Here is a 26,063-nt window from a genome sequence, read left to right as displayed (position 1 = left end):
GAGAGTGGTGGATATGTGGAATGCTCTGCCCCGGAAGGCAGTGGAGGCCAAGTCTCTGGATGCATTCAAGAGAGAGTTAGATAGAGCTCTTATAGATAGCGGGGTCAAGGGACATGGGGAGAGGGCAGGAACGGGGTACTGATTGTGTATGATCAGCCATGATCACAGTGAATGGCAGTGCTGGCTAGAAGGGCCAAATGGCCTACTCCTGCACCTACTGTCAATATTGTCTATTGACCAGATGAACTGCACCCTAGGATTCTGAAAGAGGTCACGGTAGAGATTGTAGTGGCATTAGAAATGATCTTTCAAAGATCATTGGACTCTGGCATGGTGCCAGAGGACTGGAAAATTGCAAATGTCACTCCACTCCTTAAGAAAGGAGGAAGGCAGCAGAAAGGAAACTATAGACCAGTTAGTCTGACCTCAGTGATTGGGAAGATGTTAGAGTCAATTGTCAAGGATGAGGTAATGGAGTACCTGGTGACACAGGACAAGGTAGGACAAAGTCAGCATGGTTTCCTTCAGGGAAAATCCTGCCTGACGAATCTGTTGGTATTCTGAGGAGATTACAAGTAGGATAGATAAAGGGGATGCAGTGGATGTTGTTTATTTTGATTTCCAGAAGGCTGAGGTTTTATAAGGCACTGGTGAGGCCTCACGTTGAGTATTGTGAACAGTTTTGGGCCCCTCATCTTAAAAGAGATGTGCTGGCATTGGAGAGGGTCCAGAGGAGGTTCACAAGGATGATTGCAGGAATGAAAGAGTTATCATACGAGGAACGTTTGATGGCTCTGCGTCTGTATTCATTGGAAATTAGAAGGATGAGGGGGGGATCTCATTGAAACCTTTCGGATGTTGAGAGGCCTAGACAGAGTAGATATGGAAAGGATTTTTCCCGTGGTGGGAGAGTCTAGGACAAGAGGGCACAAGGAGGTAATGCTGAAGCTTAATAAGACACTAGTCAGGCCACATTTGGAGTATTGTCAATAGTTTTGGGCCCCTTATCTCAGAAAGGATATGTTGTCATTGGAGAGAGGATGACGAGGATGATTCCAGGAATGAAAGGATTAACATATGAGGAGCGTTTGGCAGCTTTTGGGCCTGTACTCACTGGAATTTAGAAGAATGCGTAGGTATTATTTTTAATATGAATAAATCCATTCAAAAATGTTCAAGCACAATGATGTGTGTTTTAAGCTTATTTATCTTCTACTGATAGGAGGGGGAGAAAAGAGAACTCATCTTCACAATCTGCTCCATATCATAGTCCGTGTATCTTATTATGCACTTTCTCTGTATCTGTAATTATAACACTGTCACTTGCATTCTGGTTGGGTGAGATCTTTGATTTTACTGGTTGCTTTAATGAGAAAGCCAGAAGTGAAGACAGAGACCATGGAGGGGACAGTGATGAACTGAGTTGTGTCCACAACTTTGCAATTTCTTGTGGCCTTGGGCAGTTACCATACCAAAGCATTATAAATCAAGCACTAGGGATTTGTGTATGGGACAGTGTAAACGTTGGACATTTCTGTATGGAACAGTGATGTTGCCTGGATTGGGGAGCATGCCTTATGAGAATAGGTTGAGTGAACTTGGCCTTTTCTCCTTGGAGTGACGGAGGATGAGAAGTGACCTCATAGAGGTCTACAAGATGATGAGAGGTATTGATCGTGTGGATAGTCAGAGGCTTTTTCACAGGGCCGAAATGGCTAACACGAGAGGGCCTTTTAAGGTCCTTGGAAGTAGATGTCAAGGGTAAGTTTTTTTACGCAGCGTGGCGAGTATGTGGAATGGGCTTCCGGCAACGGTGGTGGAGGCTGATATAGAACATAGAACATTACAGCACAGAAACAGGCCTTTTGGCCCTTCTTGGCTGTGCCAAACCATTTTTCTGCCTAATCCCACTGACCTGCACCTGGCCCATATCCCTCCATACATCTCTCATCCATGTACCTGTCCAAGTTTTTCTTAAATGTTAAAAATGAGCCCACATTTACCACTTCATCTGGCAGCTCATTCCACACTCCCACCACTCTCTGTGTGAAGAAGCCCCCCCATGTTCCCTTTAAACTTTTCCCCCTTCACCCTTAACCCATGACCTGTTTTTTCTCCCCCTAACCTCAATGGAAAAAGCCTGCTTGCATTCACTCTATCTATACCTATCATAATTGTATACACCTCTATCAAATCTCCCCTCTTTCTTCTACGCTCCAGGGAATAAAGTCCTAACCTATTCAACCTTTCTCTGTTATTCTGTTTCTCAAGTCCCAGCAACATCCTTGTAAACCTTCTCTGCACTCTTTCAACCTTATTAATATCCTTCCTGTAATTTGGTGACCGAAACTGCACACAATACTCCAAATTCGGTCTCACCAATGTCTTATACAACCACACCGTAACTTTCCAACTCTTATACTCAATACTTTGATTTATAAAGGCCAATGTACCAAAAGCTCTCTTTACTACCCTATCCACCTGTGACGCCACTTTTAGGGAATTTTGTATCTGCATTCCTAGATCCCTCTGTTCTACTGCACTCCTCAGTGTCCTACCATTTACCTTGTATGTTCTACCTTGGTTTGTCCTTCCAAAGTGCAATACCTCACACTTGTCTGTATTAAACTCCATCTGCCATATTTCAGCCCATCCTTCCAGCTGGTCCAGATCCCTCTGCAAGCTTTGAAAACCTTCCTCACTGTCCACTGCACCTCCAATCTTTGTATCATCAGCAAATTTGCAGATCCAATTTACCACATTATCATCCAGATCATTGATATAGATGACAAATAACATATGATACAATAGGGTCTTTTAGGAGACTCCTGGATATGTACACGGAGCTTAGAAAAATAGAGGGCTATGGGTAACCCTAGGAAATTTCCAAAGTACATGTTCGGCAAAGCATTGTGGGCCAAAGGGCCTGTGTTGTGCTGTAGGTTTTCCATGCTCAGTTGAACATGTAAAAGGGGTCTGAAATAACTCACTGAATCTGCAGGATACAACTGCTCTGCCCTTCCAGTCAGATGCATCATGTACAGTTCTGATCTCTTCCTGCATGAGTCACAGAGCCGGCATTAATCAGAGTTCTATGACTCAATGCTAAGAGACAAATAAAAAAAATACATATATCGTGTAACATTGATCAAGAGTAAAGCTCATTGTGGTTTCGGCTTCCATTCCACACCATCAACTGCAAACATGGAATGAAAATTTGTCAAGAGATCATGTCAGAGAATTTTAGGAGATGATTTGGCCCATCTGATGTAGGTTAACCCAATCAGAATCAGGTTTATTATCACTGCTTTATGTTGTGACCCACGTGGTCATGGGGAGAGCTTACAATGGGATTGTGATATGTATTGTAACCCTCTTCCGTTGAGTCAATATCTCTATTATCCTCTATATTTATGGTAGTAAATTGTCCACTTCCAGCCAATTCCGTTTCACAAGTCGAACTTCTCCAATCAGAATCGGGTTTATTATCACCGGCATGTGACGTGAAATGTGTTAACTATTTGTTTGCATCCTCTGTACCATGCCAGTTACCCACAATAGATCCATGGACTTCAGTGTCTTGGAGATTCAACTGCTTGATTAGATGTTTCGTAAATGTGTCTGTAGGGGGAAAGAGTAAGAGAGTGGAGTATGACAGATAGAGTTAGAGAGTAAAACACTGACGGGGGTGGGGAGAAAGAGAGAACAATAACTGTAATTTAGTTGGTCTGATATCAGTAGCAGTGAGAATGATATCAAATGTAACAAGGCACCTGGAAGGTAAGGGTCTCGGCTCGAAACATCGACTGTACTCTTTTCCATAGATGCTGCCTGGCCTGCCGAGTTCCTCCAGCATTTTATTTGTGAGTGTTGCTCGGGATTTCCAGCATCTGCAGACTTTCTCGTTTGTCCTGTGCTGTACACGTTGTCCCTGCTCGGTACAATTCATGTCATCTGCAAATTTACTAACCCACCTTTCCACTTCCTAATCTAAGTCATTTAGAAAATTCACAAAGAGCAGGAGTCCCAGAGCCCTCATATCTCCTTAAAGCCCTTAATTTCAGAACGTTTCAGCTTAAACTAGGATGCAGACTCTTGTCTGCACCAGGAAATGTGTGTTTGCTGCCCTGGCACCGCTAGAGGGCGGAGCAATCCGCGCATGTGCATAAGCTCTGCGGGCTGCCGCGACGCAAAAGATAGAAACAGAAAACTTTAAAAATTAAGTCTGTATTTCCCATCCTTTACAACATTTGCAATGCACTGAACGGATATAGCAAAATGAGACATGCCCAGCAACAGGCGATTGCATACAAACGGTTTTCCTTTGCGCCAGTCCTATGATTGACAGCCTATCCCATCAATCACACATCGGAGATCCAGCAGTGAGGACAGGCGATAGGCCACGATGGAAAAGGAGGAACGGCGGCCAATGAGAGACCTAATGAAGGCGGGACTTTTTCCGGTTGATTGACGGGCTCAGGCGGAAGTCGGTGAAACGTTGCGACGTCCCCGGGAGGCTGGGTCTGGCGGCGGGTGAGAAGGGAATCGAGGATACGGTGAAGGCGGGATTTGTGCCGGTTGATTGACGGGCTCGGGCGGAAGTCGGTGGAACGTTGCGTCGTCCTCTGGAGGTTGGGTCTGGCCGCGGGCTCGACGGGACCGGAGGAGCGGCTGTAGCCCCCGGCGGCTCGGCTCGCAGGTACCTCTTCCACCGCAAACCGAGCGATGCACATCCCTTCACCACTGCATACTCTCCAAACCCGGCCTGCCACTCCTCATTATAACGCTGCTGTCCCTGGCCTGTGCACGTAGGATGCACAGTTTTGCAATGATGTTTCTCCGCAACCTTTCAGTCTTTACGCCCTTTGCTGTCGATGCGCCGCCTGTATCCGTGCATCCACTGTTTCGGGTGGGGAGTATGTGGGGCTTAAGAGTCCAGCGGAAAACCCATTTCGGAGGGGGCGGGTAAAAGTGATGCCATGTAATATACCTGCAGGTACAGGAGGCCCGAGAGGGAGCAGCCACCCCACATCCCATAGGTTTCCTTTCGCAGAAGGCTCGTTATTAATTCGCAAAACCATTGGAAATATTTTGAGAAATTGGATGCTGTTCCGCTGGTGGAATGCTGTGGTTGGGTTGTGGGACCAGTTGGGCCAATCGAGAGAGAACTTCACTCCCAAATGTGCTGCCCCATATCTCGGAATACTCGATCCTGATAATTTGCCATGAGAAAGTATTCAATACCTATTGCTAATCCGAACCCTCGTGGAATTGGTCTATTTGATAAGCCAATTCCACGCTATAAAATAGTATAATATCTAATAATAATCCTCACCTGCGATTGGTCTATTATTGTTCTGCACTATAAATTATTATAATACTTAATGCTAACCTACTTTTTGAGGGGTAATGATAAATAAAGTTAACTCTGGGTTTTTTTTAAGCTAAGAAGTGCATCATTGTGAATCCTACTTTGTATTGGGGGTAAATTCACTCATGTTCACCCAGAGTCCTTACTGATCTACTGATTCTGCAGTGACTCAAGTTTAAAATGTTCATGCTTGCTTTCAAATCACGTGCTTGACTCCCTAACTCTGACCCCACCTTGGCTGTGCAGCATTGACCCTCTCTAGCCACAGGCCATTCATTCAGCTGCTGCAACAGAAATAGAACCTGCTGTAATTAAAAACTGGAAATGCTGGAAAAAGACAGCAGATCAGACCATGTCTCTGTAGAAAAAAAAGTTATTTTTTGGGTCAGTAATTCTACTGTTATTGGTTTGCACTGTCTGCAATATCTTGTAATCACACAGGATTTCCTAAAAGTGAGTCTAAGTAACTAATTAAAGACTGGTACTTTTTTGGAACGCGGGAAGAAACAGTAGCGTCTAGAGAAACCCCATGTCATGGGGAGAATGTACAGCAGATGGTGGGAATTGAACCTGGGAAGCTAGCGCTAACCAGTACACTACCATGCCACCCCTGACCTTAATTTCCCCAAACCTTTAGGAAATCTAAAGACTGAATGATGATATGGCCCTGAAAACTTGGTTTCTTGCAATTTATATTCCTTGCTGTGAAGATTAATTTTTAATAACCACTTTTTCCTATCTCAACACTATTATTTAAACAGTGACGTCGTCAGGAAAACGTTGGCGGGTCCAAAAAGAACTGAACTGGAATAAGATCGACACAGATCGTCGTTAACACTTGGGTAATTGACTGTTATTTCACACATAAGAAGATAAGAAATAGGAGCAGGAGTAGGACACCTGGCCCATCGAGCCAGCCCCACCATTCAATAGGATCATGGCTGATCTGACCGTAAACTCAGCTCCACTTACCTGCCTTTTCCCCATAACCCTTAATTCCCCTACTGTGCAAAATTCTAAACAACAATTTTTAAAGAATATTTACTGGGGTAGCCTCCATTGCTTCATTGGGCAGAGAATTTCACAGATTCACCACTCTCTGGGAAAAGCAGTTCCTCCTCATCTCCATCCTAAATCTACTCCCCGAATCCTGAGGCTATGTCCCCTAGTTCTAGTCTCATCTACCAGTGAAAACAACTTTCCTACTTCTATCTTATCTATTGCTTTCATAATTTTTAGATCTCCTCTCATTCTTCTGAATTCCATCGAATATAGTCCCAGGTTACTCAATCTCTCCTCTCAGTCTAACCCACTCATCTCTGGAGTCAACCTAGTGAACCTCCTCTGTACCACCTCCAAAGCCAGTGTATCCTCCTCAAGTATGGAGACCTGAACTACACACAGTACTCCAGGTGCAGCCTCACCAGTACCCTGTATAGTTGCAGCATGACCTCCCTGCTCTTGAATTCAATCCCTCTAGCAATGAAGGCCAACATTCCATTTGCCTTCTTGATAGCCTGTTGTACCTGCAAACCAAAGTTCTGCAATTCATGCACAAACACTCCCAAGTCCCTCTGCACAGCAGCATGCTGCAGTCTTTTACCATTTAAATAATAATCTGCTCTCTCACTTATCCTTCCAAAGTGGATGACCTCACATTTACCAACATTGTACTCCATCTGCCAGACCCTTGCCTACTCACCTAACCTATCTTTTTCTCCCTGCAGACTCTCTGTATCCTCTGTACAATTTGCTTTTCCACTCAATTTAGTGTCATCAGCAAACTTAGATACACTACCCTCAGCCCCTGCTCCAGATCGTTAATGTATATCGTGAACAGTTGCGAGCCCAGAACCAACCCCTGCAGCACACCGCTCACCACTGAAGATAATATTTTACTTCGAATGCTTGGAGGTGATTGGCGCAATAAAGCAGTGGTTCAAGCTGCTACCTGGTAGCTCCGTTGACCCAAGTTCCCTGCCAGCCACCTGTGTGGAGTTTGCATGTTCTCCCTCTGACTGTGTGGTTTTTCCCCGGGTGCTCTTGTTTTGTCCCACACCCCAAAGGTGTGCAGGTTGGTAGGTTGGCCAGTGTAAGTGGGAGTTTGGGAAATTAAGGTGGAACTGATAGGCTACAGGGGAATAAGTGAGGGGATCAAATTTCAAAGCAAATTTATCACTGTATATGCTACCGTATACAACCTTGAGGTTCATTTTCTGAAAGGTATTTTGTAGGGAGAGAAAAGAACAATTCATGAAAAGCTATATGTAATGAGACAGACAGACAAACAACCAATGTGCAAAAGAAGACAAACTGCAAATAAAAGATAATATTGAGAACATGAGTTCTAAAGAGTCTGTAGGTCTTAGTTCAGAGTAATGGTGAGTGAAGTTATCCCCCCTCTGGTTCAGGAGCTTGATGGTTGAGGGTAATAACTGTTCCTGAACCTGGTGGTGTGGGACCTGAGGCTCCTGTGGTGGACTGGGTTGCTTCCAGGCCTTTGGTGTTTCCATCACCACAATCACCAACATGTTCCAGGGTTCCACTTAACCTGGTGTTTGCCTCAGACTCCTTGGGCTGGTGAGTCCTATCATCCCAGATGCAGGGTCTGTGATGTTCCTGAATGTGTCCACAATATCCTGAGAAGGGAGGGTGAACAGCCAGATGTCGTCGTACATATTGGTACCAATGACATGGGTAGAGAAAGAGTGGGGGTGTTGACAACAATACAGGGAGTTGGGAAAGAAGCTGAGAAGCAGGACCTCAAAGGCAGTAATCTCGGGATTGCTGTCTGTGCCACACAGCAGTGAGGATAGGAATAGAGTGAGGTGGTGGATGAACACATGGCTGAGGAACTGGTGCAGGGGGCAGGAATTTAGATTTCTGGATCATTGGGACCTCTTCTGGGGCAGATGTGACCTATACAAAAGGGACAGGTTGCACTTGAATCCAAGGGAGACCAATAGAGGTTCCCCCGCTATCCAAAGGTCGAGCGTTCCTATGAAACTTTGTTAGCCGAAATGTTGTAAAGCGAAGAGGCAATTACCAATAATTTATATGGGAAAATTTTTTGAGCATTCCCAGACCCAAAAAATAACCTACCAAATAGCACATAAAACCTAAAATAACACTAACATAGAGTAAAAGCAGGAATGATATGATAAATACACAGCCTAAATAAAGTAAAAATAATGTATGTATAGTGTAGTTTCACTTACCAGAATTGGGAAGATTTAGCCAAAATCGATTTGGAGGGAAAAAATTGGCACGTATACACATGCGCACACACCTGCCCACGCAAGGCTTCACGGTCATTGTAGTCTTTCTCAGGGTAAACACACGTATAAAGAGGGTGTCTTTATTTTGTAAAAGCAAAAATCCTCTTTGGTTAGTGAAAACAGGTACTAATGTAGGTCTTTCGTAACAGTGAGCGTTTGAAAAACGGGGGCACCTGTATTGTGGGCAGGTTTGATGGAGCTGTTGGGAGTGGTTTAAACTAATATGGCAGGGGGATGGGAATCAGTATGAGAGAGCTGAGGATGAGCCAGCAGGTTTACAAGTGGATGATGGGTGTAACATGAATATAAGGAATGACAAGGCCAGTTAGTGTAATCTTAATGGTTGTGAAAGTGTTGGAGTCTTATTAAAGATGAGGTTTCAGGGTACTTGGAGACTAATGATAAAATAAGTCAAAGTCAGCATGGTTTCTGTAAAGGGAAATCTTGCCTGAAAAATCCATTAGTTCTTCAAGAAAATAACAAGCAGGGTGGACAAAGGAAAGGCAGTGGATGTCATTTACTTAGATTTTCAGAAGGCATTTGATAAGGTGCCACACATGAGGCTGCTTAACAAGATAAAATCCTATGGTGTTACAGGAAAGAAACTGGAATGGCTGACGTGCAGGAGGCAGTGAGTGGGAACAATGGGGGCCTTTTCTACTTGGCTGCCAGTGACTAGTGGTGTTCCTCAGGGGTCAGTATTGGGACTGCTACTTTTCACATTGTTTGTCAGTGATTTGGATAATGGAATTGATTGCTTTGTGGCAAAGTTTGCAGGTGATATGAAGATAGGTGGAGGGGTAGGTAGTGCTGAGGAGGCAATGTAATTGCAGCAGGACTTAGACAAATTAGAAGAATGGGCAAGAAAGCGGCAGATGGAATACAGTGTTAAGAAATGTATGATAATGCATTTTGGTAAAAGGAACAATAGTGCAGACTATTATCTAAACGGGGAGAAAATTCAAACATCAGAGGTGCAGAGGGTCTTGGGAGTCCTCATGCAAATGCATGATAAAGAAAGCAAATGCAATGTTGGCATTTATTTAAAAGGGAAGAGAATAGAATATAAAAACAAGGAGATAATGCTGAGCCTTTATAAGACACTGGTCAGGCTGCATTCAGAGTATTGTCAACAGTTTTGGACCCCATATCTCAGAAAGGATGTGTTGTCATTGGAGAGAGTCGAGAGGAGGTTCACGAGGATGATTCTGGGAATGAAGGATTTAACATAGGAGCATTTGGCAACTTTGGGCCTGTACTCACTGGAATTTAGAAGAATGAGAGGGGATCTCATTGAAACCTACCGAATGTTGAAAGGACTAGATAAGGTGGATGTGGAGAGGATGTTTCCTATGGTGGGGGTATCCAGAACTAGAAGGCACAGTCTCAAAATAGAGGGACGACCTTTTAGAACAGAGGTTTTATAGCCAGGGAGTAGTGAATCTGTGGAATGCTCTGCCACAAACTGCGGTGGTGGCCAAGTCTGTGGATATATGTGAGGCGGAGGTTGATAGTTTACTGATTGGTCAGGGCATCAAAGAATATGGCAAGAAGGCAGGTGTATGGGGTTGAGTGGGATCAGGGATTGGCCATGTTGGAGCAGACTTGATGGACTGAATGGCCTTATTCTGCTCCTATGTCTTATGGTCTAAGCCAGGGGTCGGCAACCTTTACCACTGAAAGAGCCATTTGGACCCGTTTCCCACAGAAAAGAAAACACTGGGAGCCACAAAACCCGTTTGACATTTAAAATGAAATATCACAGCATACAACGCTTTTTTTTTGCTTTTATGCTATGTATAAACAAACTATAATGTGTTGCATTTATGAAATCGATGAACTCCTGCAGAGAAAATGAAATTACATTTCTGCATGCAACAAAAACATTTTGAACTCCGAAAAAAAGACGTTGGGTTGAAGGTTACTTTTAAGTAAAATACTCAATGTCTATTTGAGTCCTTCTTGTATTTATGAAAAACGCCAAACTTAAATTGTCCGCCAGCAGGAAACTAAAAATAACATCAGCCAGCTGTCAACCTGAAAAATAAAGGACTATTTCACTGAATAATGAAAAAATATGAATATACGTAAAATAATAGGCAATTAAAATATTTATCATACTTGGTTAATGGGATTTCTGCTCCTGGACCTCAGCGCACAGCGTCTGCACATCAGGGCTGTATGACGTCACCTTCATCTTTACACAGGATCGCAAGCTGTCATCTGTGAGGTGTGCGCAATGTTTGTTTTTAATAAAGTTCATGTTGGAGAACACCTGATCACATACATATGTGGATCCAAAGATCGACAGGACTCCAAGCGCATACTTTTTAATGTTTACATAAATGTCGGGGATAGCATTCCATGTTTCAAACACAAGTTTGTCTGGTTTGCGGAGGTTTTCAATATCACTCCATTTGTGATTCTGAGCAAGAACGGCCTTCTGACGGGCAACATCTTCAAGGTCTGCTGTCAAGCGTCTAAACTTGGACACCCATATGTCTTTGTCGGCTATGTCGGCCAGTTCCATCTCAAGATCAGGTTGACTCACACCTGCCAATGCAGTCGTATTCAGAAGGGATGGATCGATGCTTAGGGGAGTGACCGGGAAGGATAATGTGTTTTTTTCCTCTCTGAACTCACAAAAGCGTTTCCCAAACGATGTTAGCATTGCGATGATTGCAGAATGTAAATACTCGGAATTTATCATGTCGTGAGCTTGTTTGAACTCTCTCAAATTGGGGAAGTGAGACAATGTGCCTTTCTGTAAATCTCTGGCAAGCACTGTCAACTTGCGCTCGAATGCCAAAACATCCTCCAACATGTGCAGGACTGTGCGTCCTTTCCCCTGAAGAGCTGTGTTCAGCGTGTTCAGGTGCGCTGTCTTGTCTACCATGAAGTGTAGCTTTTCCAGCCACTCTGGCTGTTCTGGCTCAGGAAAGGTGAGCCCTTTGCTGCCCAGGAAAGTTTTCACTTCTTCCAGACACGCGACAAAGCGTTCCAGCACCTCCCCTCTTGACAGCCACCGGACTTTGTTGTGCAGCAGGAGATCAGAATATGCGCTTTCCAGCTCGTCCAGTAACAAACGGGATTGACGGTGATTTAAACTTTTTGCCATTATTTTACTGACAATCTGAATGACAACATCCATTACTTCTGTGCATTGTGGAGGAAATGTTTGAGTGCACAGTGCCTCTTGGTGCAAGATGCTGTGAAAAGTCAGCAGCTTTCTGTCCAGTGACTTCTGCAGTAAAGCCACAAATCCCTTGTGCGCTCCTGTCATACTTGGTGCCCCATCAGTAGCTACTGACACCAGGTGGGTGGTCTTTATTCCTTTGGCTCTTAAACAATTCAAGACAGCCTCACAGATGTCCTCCCCCCGTGTTTGGCCTTTTAGAGGTATCAACTCAATCATTTCTTCCTGTGGCCTGGCAGAATTCACATACCGGCAGAACAGCGCTATTTGTTCAATATCACCTTTGTCTTTAGACTCGTCACAGGCAATTGAGTAGGCCACAGCTGAATTGATGTCTTTAATTTGCTGTCTTGTGATGTCTTCTGCCATTTTTATGGTTCTGTCTTTGCAGAGAGGGGCATATCCCTGATTTTCTGCACAATTTCACTCTTGTTTTTAAAGTCCATGAATAGATGTTCTGAAATCTTAATGTAAGATTCTTTTATATATTCACCATCTGTAAACTGCTTCCTATGCCTGACTATTTCCTGAGCGGCAACAAAATTAGCATGCGTAGTTGATTTTCCAGACTTCATCCACTTCTTGAAATGATTTTTGCTCAGATCAACCTTCCGCATCAGTTCCGAAACGACTTTTTTTCTCTCATCTCCATCCGGATATTTTTGAGCAAAGGCTGCGTGTTGATTCTGGGAATGTCTTGCGACTTTTGACTTTTTGTTGTTTGCTAGTTTCTCATTGCATGTTAAGCATACCGGTAAACCAGTCTCGTCAGCAGTGAAACCAAATGAATCTGCCCACGTATCATTAAATGTTCTGTTTTCTTCAGTCACTTTTCTTTTTTTAGAATTCTCCATAGTTAGCCTACTTTGGATCAAAAAATTCAAGAAATCGCGCACTGGTGGGAGTCAGGCATTGGCAGTGGTGACGTATATTAATAGCGTCAAAAAACACGTTTTATTTAGATTGTACAAGATCACCATAATCTTCAAATTTAGAATTACATTTCAAAAACTAACAAACTAACATAAAATACATTTTAATTAAATACTCATCATTTATTTTCCAAAGCCACAGGGAGCCGCAGCACAGAGATGAAAGAGCCGCGGGTTGCCGACCCCTGGTCTAAGCATATGATTGGCTGCAAATGGAGATAGGACAAAGAGTTCAATTGTACCACAGAGGCAAAAATCTAAAGGGTGAAGAATGCAGGACTGAAGGTGCTGTATTTAAATGTGCGTAGCATTTGGAATAAGGTGTATGAACTCCTGGTGCAATTAGAGATTGGTCACTATGACATTATGGGTGAGTTGTGGCTGACAAGGTCATAGTTGGGAGCATAATATCAAAAGGACAGGCAGGAAGGTGGTGGTGTGGCTCTGTTGGTAAGAGATGGAATTGCATCTTTAGAAAGAGGTGGCATAGGGTCAGAGAATGTTGAATCTTTGTGGGTGGAGTTAAGAAATTGCAAGGGTAAAAAAAAATTATGGAAATTATATATAGGCCTCCAAATAGCCAAGATGTGAGGTTGAGATTGCAAAGGGAGCTGGAAAGGGCATGTAATAAGGGTAATGTCACAGTTGTGTGGGGAACTTTAATATGCAAGGAAGTTGGGAAAATCAGATTATTGTCGGATTGCAAGAGAGGGAATTTGTTGAATGCCCATGAGATGGCTTGAAACTGCTGGTACAATACACAGTAAAAATGAAACAGCGTTCCTCCAGGACCCTGGTGCTACATGAAACAACACAAAACTACACTAGATGATGTGAGACAGCACAAGGCTACACTAGACTACATAAAACAACATAAAAACTACACTAGACTACAGACCTACACAGGACTACATAAGGTGCACAAAACTGCAGGGCAGCACAATAATTAATAAACAAGACAATAGGCACAGTAGAGGACAAATTACAATATAATAATAAATGATGTAGATGTAAGTCTAGATTCTAGGTATTGAGGAGTCTGATGACTTGGGGGAAGAAACTGCTGCACAGTCTGGTCGGGAGAGCCCGAATGCTTCAAGACCTTTTGCCAGATGGCAGGAGAGAGAAGAGTTTGTGTGAGGGGTGCGTGGGATCCTTCACAGTACTGTTAGCTTTGCGGGTGTAGCGTGTGGTGTAACTGTCTGTAATAGTGGGAAGAGAGACACTGATAATCTTCTCAGCTGACCTCACTATCCGCTGCAGGTTTTTGCGATCCGAGATGGTGCAATTCTCAAACCAGGCAGTGCAACTGCTCAGGATGCTGTCGATACATCGTCTGGAGAATGTGGTGAGGATGGGGGGGGGGGGGGGGGCAGAGAGTGGGAGATGGACTTTCCTCAGCCTTCGCAGAAGGTAGAGACGCTGCTAGGCTTTCTTGGCTATGGAGCTGGTGTTGAGGGACCAGGTGAAATTCTCTGCCAAGTAAACACCAAGAAATTTGGTGCTCTTAACCATCTCTATGGAGGAGCCATCAATGTTCAGCAAAGAGTGGTCACTCCGAGCTCTCCTGAAGTCAACAGCCATCTCTTTTGTTTTGTTCACATTCAGAGACAGGTTGTTGGCTCTGCACCAGTCCGTTAGCTGCTGCACCTCCTCTCTGTAAGCTGACTTGTCGTTCTTGCTGATGAGACCCACCACGGTCGTGTCATCGGCGAACTTGATGATATGGTTCGAGCTGTGTGTTGCAGCGCAGTCGTGGGTCAGTAGAGTGAACAGCAGTGGACTGAGCACACAGCCCTGGGGGACCCTCGTGTTCAGTGTGATAGTGTTGGAGATGCTGTCTCCAATCCGGACTGACTGAGGTCTCCCAGTCAGGAAGTCTACGATCCAGTTGCAGAGGGAGGTGTTCAGGCCCGGCAGTTTCAGCTCTCCAATCAGGTGCTGAACTGAAGTCTATGAACAGCATTCGAACGTATGTATCTTTTTTGTCCAGGTGGGTTAGGACCAGGTGATGTCGTCTGTTGAACAGTTGGGACGATGCGCAAACAGCAGGGGGTCCAGTGAGGGGGGGGGGTCAGCAGGGTCTTGATATGCCTCATGATGAGCCTCTCGAAACACTTCATGATGATGGATGTAAGTGCAAGGGGATGGTAGTCATTTAGGCAGGTCACTGAAGACTTCTTCAGCACGGGGACGATGGTGGCAGCCTTGAAGCATGTTGGAATGGTGGCGCTGCTCAGGGAGATGTTGAAGGTGTCAGTGAGAACTTCTGCTAGCTGGTCTGCACATCCTCTGAGCACTCTGTCAGGATTATTGTCTGGTCCAGCAGCCTTCCGTGGGTTGACCCCGCATAGTTTTCCTCACATCGGCCATGGTGAGACACAGCACCCGGTCATTGGGGGGAGGAGTGAACTTACTCACCGCCACGTCATTTTCCACCTCAAAGCGAGAGTAGAAGTTGTTCAGCACATTTGGGAGGGAAGCGTCACCTGCACAGTCAGATGATGTTGTCCTGTAATTGGTGATGTCCTGGATGCCCTTCCACATGCGCCGCGTGTCACTGCTGTCCTGGAAGTAACTGTGGATTCACTGGGCATGTGCATGCTTTGCCCCTCTGATGGCCCAGGACGGTTTGGCCCTTGCTGTTGTTAGGGCTGCCTCACTGCCTGATCTGAAGGCGGAGTCACGGGTCCTCAGCAGCGCACACACCTCCCCAGTCATCCATGGCTTCTAGTTAGCGCGTATAGTGATGGTCTTGGACACAGTGACGTCATCGATGCACTTGCTGATGCAGCTAGTCGCTGATGCCATGTACTCCTCTAAGTTGGTGAAGTTGCCATCGGTTGCAGCCTCCCTGAACATGTGCCAGTCAGTGTGCTCAAAGCAGTCTTGAAGAGCAGAGATGGCTCCTGCTGGCCAGGTTTTCCCCTGTTTTTGAACTGGTCCGGAGTTTTGACGAGCGGTCTGTATGCTGGGATTAGCATAAATGAGATGTGGTCTAAATAACCGAGGTGGGAGGCTATCTTAGATTGGTGTTGTTTAGTAACCACATCTTATTAGGGAGTTTAATGTAAAGGAATTCTTAGGAGCCAGTGATCATAATATGTCCCACGAGAGAAGTTGTTCGCAAGTGGCAGGGGTAGGCGACCGTGGCTGACAAGGGAAATTAAGGACTGCATAAAAGCCAAGGAAAGGGCATATAAGGTAGCAAAAGTGATTGGGAATTTGGATGATTGGGAGGTTTTTAAAGTTCAACAAAAAGGCAACTAAAAAATCTATAAGGGGGGAAAAGATGAAACATGAGGGCAGAGTAGCCAATAATATAGAGCAGGATGCTAAAAATATTTTCAGTTATATAAAGAGTAAAAGGGAGGTGAGAGTTGATATTTGACCACTGGAAAATGATGCTGGTGAAGTAGTAATGGAGGACAAAGAAATGGCAGGTGAACTTAATGGATACTTGGCATCAGTCTTCACTGTGGAAGACACTACCCGTGTGCCAGAGGTCTGTGAGTGTCAGGGAGCAGGAGTGACTGCCATTGCTATTACAAAAGAAAAAGTGCAAGGCAGACTGAGAGATGTTGCTGAAGAGATAACAGATGCATTGGTCATGATCCTTCAAGAATCACTTAATCCTGATATGGTCCTGGAGGACTGGAAGACTATAAATGTCACTCCATTCTTTAAGAAGGGAAGAAGGCAAAAGAAAGGAAATTATAGGCCACACACGAGAGAAAATCTACAGATGCTGGATATCCAAGCAACGCATACAAACTGCTGGAGAAACTCAGTAGTCCAGGCAGCATCTATGGAAAAAAAGTACAGTCAACATTTCAGTCCTTTGGCAGGACTGGAGAAAAAAAGCTGAGGAGTGGATTTAAAAGGTAGGGGTAGGAGAGAGAGAAACAGAAGGTGATAGGTGAAACCAGGAGGTGGAGGGATGAAGTAAAGAGCTGGGAAGTTGGTGAAAGAGACACAGGGCTGGAGAAGGGGGAATCTAATAGGAGAGGACAGAAGGCCAAGGAAGAAAGAAAAGGGGGAGGAGCACCAGAGGAAGGCGATGGGCAGGCAAGGAGATAAGATGTGAGAGGGAAAAGGGGATGAGAAATGGTGAAGGAGAGGAAGGGTGGAGAGCATTACCGGAAGTTTGAGAAATCAATGTTCATGCCATCAATTATAGGCCAGTTAGCCTACCCTCGGTGGTTGGGAAAGTGTTGACCTTGGAGGAGTGTTGTTTGTCTGAATTTTTGTGGTATGGTTGAATGGCAATTGAACTTGATATCTTCAATGGGAATACAAGGCACCATTTCAAAGTTTCCCAAAACATGATCCTCAGGGGTCCATATTGGGAGCACTACTTTTCACATTGTTTGTCAGTGATTTAGATAATGGAATTGATGACTTTATGACATAGTTTGCAGATGATACGAAGATAGGTGGAGGGGTAGGTAGTGCTGAGGAAGCAATGCAATTGCAGCAGGACTTAGACAAATTGGAAGAATGGGCAAAAAAGTGGCTGATGTTGGGAAATGTATGATAATGCATTTTGGTAAAAGGAACAATAGTGCAGCATCTGTCGCAGGGAATGAACAGTGTTTCAGGCCAAGATCCTGGTTATTCATTTCCATAGATGCTGCCTGACCTGCTAAGTTCCTCCAGCATTTTGTGTGTCTTGCTCTGCATTTCTGTGGAATCTCTAGTGTCTCTGATGGTGTGTGTTTCCTCTAGGTGTTCCGGTTTACTCCCACGTTCCAAAGTTTATGGTTGAGTTGTGAGCCAGCTATGTTTGCGCCAGAAACGGCATAACTCGGCGCATATTTGGTCTGTGTTTCCATTCCTAATCTGAGTGCATTATGTACAAGAGCAGAAGGTAATTGTTCCAGCATTTTAACTTTAACTTGCTAGTGGTGTTGAGATAGAAGTGCTAATGTTGTTCAAGTGTCTGATGTTTAAGGCTTGGATTTCTCTCAGTGGTCAACTGAGTTCTGGGCTCAGAAAATGCAGCAACCAAAACTCTTTGTGAAATGGCTGAGGAGATCTGGAGGATTTTTACGTATAAAGTGATAGTGTCAGGTCGTAAAGCGTTGGTGTTGATGATAGTGATTTAAACTGCAAGTTTTGATTCTCAAATCGGTTAACTCAACCTCTCTTTGTGCTCGCCATTGCCTTTTACAGTTTAAGATTGTTCATAGAGCCCATATGTCTAAATCTAAACTGTCTCGATTCTACCCTAATATTAGTCCTCTTTGTGATAAATGCAAAAGGGGCAAGGCTTCTCTTATTCATATGTACTGGTTCTGTCCTAGATTGGAGAAATTTTGGAAAGATGTCTTCATAACTTTATCTTATATTCTGAATCACCATCTAGAACCTAACCCTTTAATTGCTTTGTTTGGTTTTTTGGGTGAAACAGATTTACGTTTGAGTTCGACTAAGTGTTGAATATAATCTTTTGCTTCTCTCCTGGCTAGACGTTTAATCCTCCTTAGATGGAGGGATGTTGCCCCGCCCACGCATGCTCAATGGCTTAACGATATTATGGCCTGCTTAGACCTTGAAAAAATTCATTATTCAGTTCTTAATTCAGATACTAAGTTCCATAAGGTCTGGGGACCTTTTATTGAGCACTTTCATAAACTTCCTCTTAACTAAGGTTTTTTTTCGGTCCCTTGCTTTCAGCTCTTTTTTTTTTGGTAGTAGGCATTAATATCCTCTGTTTTTAAGTGTATTTACAGTTTTGGGGGTTTGATTGTCCTGATTTATACTCTCTATATTGTGTTGTGGTTGGTCTGGAGTTTTTTTTTGTTGCGGGGCTTGGGGAGGATACTAATTTTACATATCTTCAATTTGGGTGCTTTCTCAATTATCTTTTTTTGTATTATAGTATTATTGTATGTTTATTTTTGCACTGTATTAATGTTCTTCATTTTGATCTGGGGTTTTTTCTATCTGTAGCGATGTAGAAAATGCATAAAAAAACTAATTTAAAAAAACTGCAAGTTGTAGATGATGGTGCCAAGTGAGAACTGGGCTCCTATTATCTGCTGTTAAAATAATGGGGTAGTTGTCCCTTATGGTGCCTTTGTCAGGATAATATTGAGCCCTGATCCAGGTCACATTTGAATCAATTTCTCTGATGACTTCTTGTGCTATTCACTTGTTAAATATCCAGTTGTGAAAACATGACAAATATTGTAAGGCCTAGATAGTGGACATGGAGAGGGCTCTAGGACCAGAGCTAAATAGCCTCTGACAACCAAGTCCAGCTCCTGGCCTTCAAGTTTAGCTTAGCTACTAAGCCTGGAGGAACTGTTTTTACTGACAGGAGAAGGGGCAAAGGCAGTTTACTGGCACCTCAAAACCAGTCACTTCAGACAGATGGGGCTCGTCAGCCATAGTGGCAGCTCATCTAGGAGAAGGAAAACTCTGATCTCGTGGTAATACCCATTCATGCAGAAAGCTTTCAGAAGTAAACCCCGAGGGAAAAATCTGGAGCTGGAGTCCCTAAAGCAGTCCTACAATGAATTTAACACTGACTGGCAACTCCTGTGATGCTGTTGGTACCAAACTGTATCAGTCTCTGCCGTTCCTTTGGGTTCATCAGATAAGATATGTGGAGCTAGACAGCTAGGACGCAACATCCCTGGTCGGCTCTGCCCAACAGAGGACTCACTGGAACCAGAGGGCACAACCTCAGAATACATAAGAAATAGGAGCAGAAGCAGGCCGTCTGGCCCATCAAGCCTGCTCCACCATTCAATAAGAAATAGAGGGAAGTCAGTTTAGAACAGAGTAAAGGAGGAATTACTTCAGCCAGTGGGTAGTGAGTCTGGGGAATTCATTGCCCTAAAGAGTGGTAAAGACAAGTTTTTGGGTGTATGTACGGTCGAGATTGATAGGTTCCAGATTGGTAAGGGGTTAAGGGTTATGGGGCAGAGGCAGAAGAATAAGGTTGGGAAGAGGACAAAAACAGCATTGAGTGAATGGCTCAGCAGATGTGATGGGCTGGATGTCCTGATTCGACTCCTATATCTTCTAGTTGTAACATCGAGCAAAGTGTAGTGTGATGGCTGGCTCACTTGCACAGACAGTCGGACACCAGTCTGAGCCCAGTGTAGTCAACCTCCTCATCCTGCTGAGCTTGAGGTGGTGTTGGGTTATTGTAGCAAGCTACAGTGAAAAGCATTTGTTTTGCCTGCCATCTAGTCAGAAAGTCAGAACGTTGTGGGCCAAAGGGCCTGTAATGTGTTGTAGATTTCTATGTTCTATTTTCTAGACCAATCATTCCATGTAGAAGTACATCAAGGCAGCAAAAAAACAAAAAGGTACAGCATGTAGTGTTACATTTACACAGAGTGCACACACAGGCCACAATGAGGTAGATTTGGAGATCAAGAGTTCACCTTTTAGTGAATGAGAGGTCGATTCAAGAATCTGATAACTGTGGGATAGAAGCTGTCCTTGTTCTTTCAGGCTTTTGTATCTTCTGCTCAATTGGGAAGAGTGTGGGGGTCTACAGGTCCTTGATTATGTTGGCTGTTTTCCCGAAGCAGTGGGAAATGTCATCAGACTTAGTTTTGGGGAGGCTGGGTTCCTTGCAGTCTTGAACACTTGCCACACTGAGCAGAGATGCTTTCAATGATGCATCGGTAAGAGGTGCGATTTGTTCCAGTTGTATCTGTGGAGTGCAGTGTGTTCCCAGCGTACCTCAACCACACAGATGCTGACAGTTCGGTGCCCAGTAAAAGTCAATCGAGTACTCTGCCTCCTGTTAAGTTTCACACTGCATGGAGTACACAGACTGTGCCTCCCGAGTTATAGGAACATAGAAAACCTACAACACAATACAGGCCCTTTGGCCCACAAATCTGTGCCGAACATGTCCCTACCTTGGACAATAGACAATAGGTGCAGGACTAGGTCATTCGGCCCTTCAAACCTGCACTGCCATTCAATGTGATCATGGCTGATCATCCACAATCAGTACCCCGTTCCTTCCTTCTCCCCATATCTCTTGACTTCACTATCTTTAAGAGCTCTATCTAACTCTTTCTTGAAAGCATCCAGAGAATTGGCCTCCACTGCCTTCTGGGGCAGAGCATTCCACAGATCCACAACTCTCTGGGTGAAAAAGTTTTTCCTCAACTCTGTTCTAAATGGCCTACCCCTTATTCTTAAACTGCGGCCTCTGGTTCTGGACTCCCCCAACATCGGGAACATTTTTCCTGCCTCTAGCATGTCCAGTCCCTTAATAATCTTATATGTCTCAATCAGATCCCTTCTCATCCTTCTAAATTCCAGTGTATACAAGCCCAGTCACTCCAATCTTTCAACATAGAACTACCTTAGAACTACCCAGGCTTACCCATAGCCCTCTATTTTTCTAAGCTCCAGGTACCTATCCAGGAGTCTCTTAAAAGACTCTTATCATATCTGCCTCCACCTCTGTTGCCCGCAGCCCATTCCACGCACTCACAACTCTGCATAAAAAAAAATTACCCCGACATCTCCTCTGTGCCTACTTACAAGCACCTTAAAAATATGCCCTCTCGTGCTAACCATTTCAGCCCTGGAAAAAAGCCTCTGAATATCCACATGATAAATGCCCCTCACCATCTTATACACCTCTTTCAGGTCACAGGTCACCGCTCACCCTCGTTCGCTCCAAGGAGAAAAGGCCGAGTTCACACACCTCTGCACCTTTTCTATGGTTTCCACATCCTTCCTGTAGTGAGGTGACAGAACTGAGCACAGTACTCCAAGTGGGGTCTGATCACGGTCCTATACAGCTGCAACATTATCTCTCGGCTCCTAAATTCAATTCCATGATTGACGAAGGCCAATGCACCATACGCCTTCTTAACCAGAGTCAACCTGCACAGCTGCTTTGAGTGTCCTATGGACTCAGACCCCAAGATCCCTCTGATCCTCCACAATGCCAACAGTCTTACCATTAATACTATATTCTGCCATCATATTTGACCTACCAAAATGAACCACCCCACACTTATCTGGGTTGAACTCCATCTGCCACACATGGGGTACCTTATCAAATGCCTTGCTGAAATCCATATACACTACATCTACTGCTCTACCTTCATCAGTATGTTTAGTCACATCCTCTTTCTTAATGTTTAGATGCTCAAGCTTTTCAATCTGCTGTAAGTCATCCCTACAATAGCCAAGATCCTCTTTTATAGTGAATACTGAAGCAATACCTCACCTATCTCCTCTGGTTTCATACACACTTTTGCACTGTCACACTTGGGTTTGATTCTCTCACGTCTTATCCTCTTGCTCTTCAGATACTTATAGAATAGCTTGGGGTTTTCTTTAATCCTGCTCGCCAAGGCCTTCTCATGGTCCCTTCTGGCTCTCCTAATTTAATTCCTAAGCTCCTTCCTGCTAGCCTTATAATCTTTTAGATCTCTGTCATTACCTAGTTTTTTGAACCTCTCATAAGCTTTTGTACACCATGGTCCCTGTATCCAACCATCCTTTCCATCTCATTTGAACGTACCTATGCAGAATGCCACACAAATATCCCCGGAACATTTGCCACATTTCAGCCGTACATTTCTGCATCACTGTCTGGTATGGAGGGGCTACTGCATAGGACCGAAAGAAGCTGCAGAAGGTTGTAAATCTAGTCAGCTCCATCTTGGGTACTAGCCTACAAAGTACCCAGGACATCTTTATGGAGTGGTGTCTCAGAAAGGCAGCGTCCATTATTAAGGACCTCCAGCACCCAGGGCATGTCCTTTTCTCACTGTTACCATCAGGGGGGGGTACAGAAGCCTGAAGACACACACTCAGTGATTCAGGAACAGCTTCTTCCCCTCTGCCACCCGGTTCCTAAATGGACATTGAAGCTTTGGACACTACCTCACTTTTTTTAATATACAGTATTTCAGTTGTTACACATTTTTAAATAATCTGTTTAATGTATGTAATTGATTTACTTTATTTATGACTGTTTTATTTTATTATTATTATTTTTCTCTCTACTAGATTATGTATTGCATTGAACTGCTGTTGCTAAGTTAACAAGTTTCATGTCACATGCCGGTGAAAATAAATCTGATTCTGAGAACATCTGCTTCCAAGTTCCTGCCTGATAGCTTCATATTTCCCCTCACTCCAATTAACTTGTTTGTTTCTATCCCTCTCCAATGCTATGGTAAAGTAAATAGAATTAAGACCATAAGATATAGGAGCAGAAGTAGACCATTTGACCCATCAATTCTGCTCCACCATTCAATCCTGGGCTGATCCAATTCTTCCGGTCATCCCCACTCCCCTGCCTTCTCCCCATACCCTTTGATGCCTTGGCTAATCAAGAACCTGTCTATCTCTGCCTTACATGCACCCAATGACTTGGCCTCCACAGCCGCTCGTGGCAACAGATTCCACAGATTTACCACCCTCTGACTAAAGTAGTTTCTTCACATCTCAGTTCTAAAAGGACGTCCTTCAATCCTGAAGTCATGCCCTCTTGTCCTAGAATCCCCAACCATGGGAAATAACTTTGCCATATCTAATCCGTTCGGGCCCTTTAATATTCAGAATGTTTCTGTGAGATCCCCCCTCATTCTCCTGAACTCTAGGGAATACAGCCCAAGAGCTGCCAGACGTTCCTCATACGGTAACCCTTTCATTCCTGGAATCATTCTCGTGAATCTTCTCTGAATCGTCTTCAATGTCAGTTTATCCTTTCTAAAATAAGGAGCCCAAAACCGCACACAATACTCCAAGTGTGGTCTCACGAGAGCCTTATAGAGCCTCAACATCACATCCCTGCTCTTATATTCTATACCTCTAGAAATGAATGCCTCTAGAAATTGTGATCACTATCTCCAAAATGCTCTCCCACTGAGAGATCTGACACCTGACCAGGTTCATTTCCCAATACCAGATCAAGTACAGCCTCTCCCCTTGTAGACTTATCCACATATTGTGTCAGGAAACCTTCCTGAACACACCTAACAAACTCCACCCCATCTAAACCCCTTGCGAGGGAAATGCCAATCAATATTTGGGAAATTAAATCTCCCACCATGACAACCCTGTTGTTATTATTGCACCTTCCCAGAATTTGTCTCCCTATCTGCTCCTCGATGTCCCTGTTACTATTGGGCGGCTTATAAAAAACACCCAGTAGAGTTATTGACCTCTTCCTATTCCTACCTTCCACCCACAGAGACTCAGTAGACAATCCCTCCATGACTTCCTCCTGTTCTGCAGCCTTGACACTATCTCTGATCAATAGTGCCACACCCCCACCTCTTTTGCCTCCCTCCCTGTCCTTTCTGAAACATCTAAAGCCTGGCACTCTAAGTAACCATTCCTGCCCCTGAGCCATCCAAATCTCTAATGGCCACAACATCATACTCCAAGTACTGATCCACGCTCTAAGCTCATCCACTTTGTTCATTAAAATAGACACAGCTCAAACCATTGGTCTGTGCATATCCCTTCTCTATCATCCGCCTATCCCCCATCTCACACTGTCTACAAGCTTTCTCAAAATGTGAGCCAACCACCCCTTCCTCTGTCTCTTCAGTTCAGTTCCCAGCGATTCTAGTTTAAACTCTCCCCAGTAGCCTTAGCAAACCTCCCTGCCAGGATATTGGTCCCCCTGGGATTCAAATGCAACTCATCCTTTTTGTGCAGGTCACACCCGCCCCAAAAGAGGTCCCAATGATCCAGAAATCTGAATCCCTGCCCCTGCTCCAATCCCTCAGCCACACATTTATCCTCCACCTCACTCTATTTCTATACTCACTGTCACGTGGCACAGGCAGTAATCCTGAGATTACTACCTTTGTGGTCCTGCTTCTCAACTTCCTTCTTAACTCCCTGTAGTCTGTTTTCAGGACCTCCTCCCTTTTCCTACCTATGTCGTTGGTACCAATATGTACCACAAACTCTGGCTGTTCTCCTTCCCACTTCAGGATATCATGGACGCGATCAGAAACATCCCGGACCCTGGCATCTGGGAGGCAAACTACCATCCATGTTTCTTTCCTGCATCCATAGAATCGCCTGTCTGACCCCCTAACTATAGAGTCCCCTATCACTACTGCCTTCCTCTTCCTTTCCCTACCCTTCTGAGCCACAGGGCCAGACTCTGTGTCGGAGGCACGGCCAGTGCCACTTCCCCCAAATAGGCTGTTCCCCCCCCCCCCCCCAGCAGTACTCAAACAGCAGTAGTTATTGTCAAGGGGTACAGCCACAGGGGTACTCTCTAGTACCTGACTCTTCCCCTTCCCCCTCCTGACTGTGACCCATTTGTCTGTCTCTTGAGGCCCCGGTGTGACCACCTGCCTATAACTCCTCTCTATCACCTCCTGGCTCTCCCTGATCAGGCTAAGGTCATCAAGCTGCATCTCCAGTTTCCTAACTCGGCCCCAAGGAGCTGCAGCTCAACACACCTAGTGCAGATGTGACAGTCCGGGAGGCTGGGAGACTCCTGTACTTTCCATTTCTGACACCCAGTACAGAACACCGGCCTCACAGACGTATTTCCTGTTTCTATTTCTCACGGGTAACCTACCTTGCCTCGATCCATTATTGCCGAAGCCTGAAGCCCTACCCCTCTGCCTCAGATCACTCCATCGATGACCACACTGCTAGGCAGTGTTTTTTTATGCCTGAACCTTCCCTGTTATCTAACTCACAATTGGTGCTCTGGTTATAGCCACTGATAGGCCACAAACAATGGACAAATGTTCTCGAAGCTCCCTTTTTAAATAACCGCAACCAACCTGCGAGAAATCCCTCAGTACATGAACTAATGTTGACCCTGGTCAACATTTCTGTTTGGTTTAGCAGAGTTTTATTTCCTTCCTTTTACTTCTGACTTGCTCCTCTCCCACTCCTGTTGGACTTTATTGTGGCCTTTGGCTGAGGTTAACTACCAGTGATAGTGGATATGCTGGAGTTTCCCCAGCAGTGCAGTGCCTCATGCCATTAAATGACAGAACAATATACGCAAACTGGGAGACCGTTTCGCTGAACACCTACGCTCTGTCCGCCAGAGAAACCAAGATCTCTCAGTGGCCACACATTTTAATTCCACGTCCCATTCCCATTCTGATATGTCTGTCCATGGCCTCCTCTACTGTCAAGCTGAAGCCACACTCAGATTGGTGGAACAACACCTTCTATTCCGTCTAGGTAGCCTCCAACCTGATGGCATGAACATTGATTTCTCTAACGTCCGTTAATGTCCCTTCTCCCCTTCTTACCCCATCCCTTATTTATTTATCTCTCCCTCTCCCTCT

The 26,063-nt window shown here is 44.6% G+C and overlaps 1 protein-coding gene across 3 annotated transcripts in view; it reads left to right on the top strand.

Annotated features, from left to right (window-relative positions):
* The first annotated feature begins 4,497 nt into the window (after positions 1–4,497).
* Positions 4,498–26,063, top strand: part of LOC132385079 (platelet-activating factor acetylhydrolase IB subunit alpha2-like) — a 34,744-nt gene continuing 13,178 nt past the window's right edge. The window contains exons 1-3 of one of the 3 annotated variants that reach the window (XM_059956805.1): positions 4,498–4,699; positions 6,133–6,213; positions 14,041–14,125. The gene's annotated coding sequence lies outside the window, so the exon portion shown is untranslated. Of the gene's footprint in view, positions 4,700–6,132; positions 6,214–14,040; positions 14,126–17,505; positions 17,648–26,063 lie in introns of all 3 variants that reach the window. The other 2 variants (XM_059956804.1, XM_059956803.1) reach the window with 2 other exon arrangements.

Source organism: Hypanus sabinus, chromosome X2, assembly GCF_030144855.1.
Source record: "Hypanus sabinus isolate sHypSab1 chromosome X2, sHypSab1.hap1, whole genome shotgun sequence".
In the NCBI taxonomy this organism is placed as follows: domain Eukaryota; kingdom Metazoa; phylum Chordata; class Chondrichthyes; order Myliobatiformes; family Dasyatidae; genus Hypanus; species Hypanus sabinus.
The sequence above is the reverse complement of the archived record's forward strand: the minus strand, read 5'-3'. Positions and strand labels throughout refer to the sequence as shown.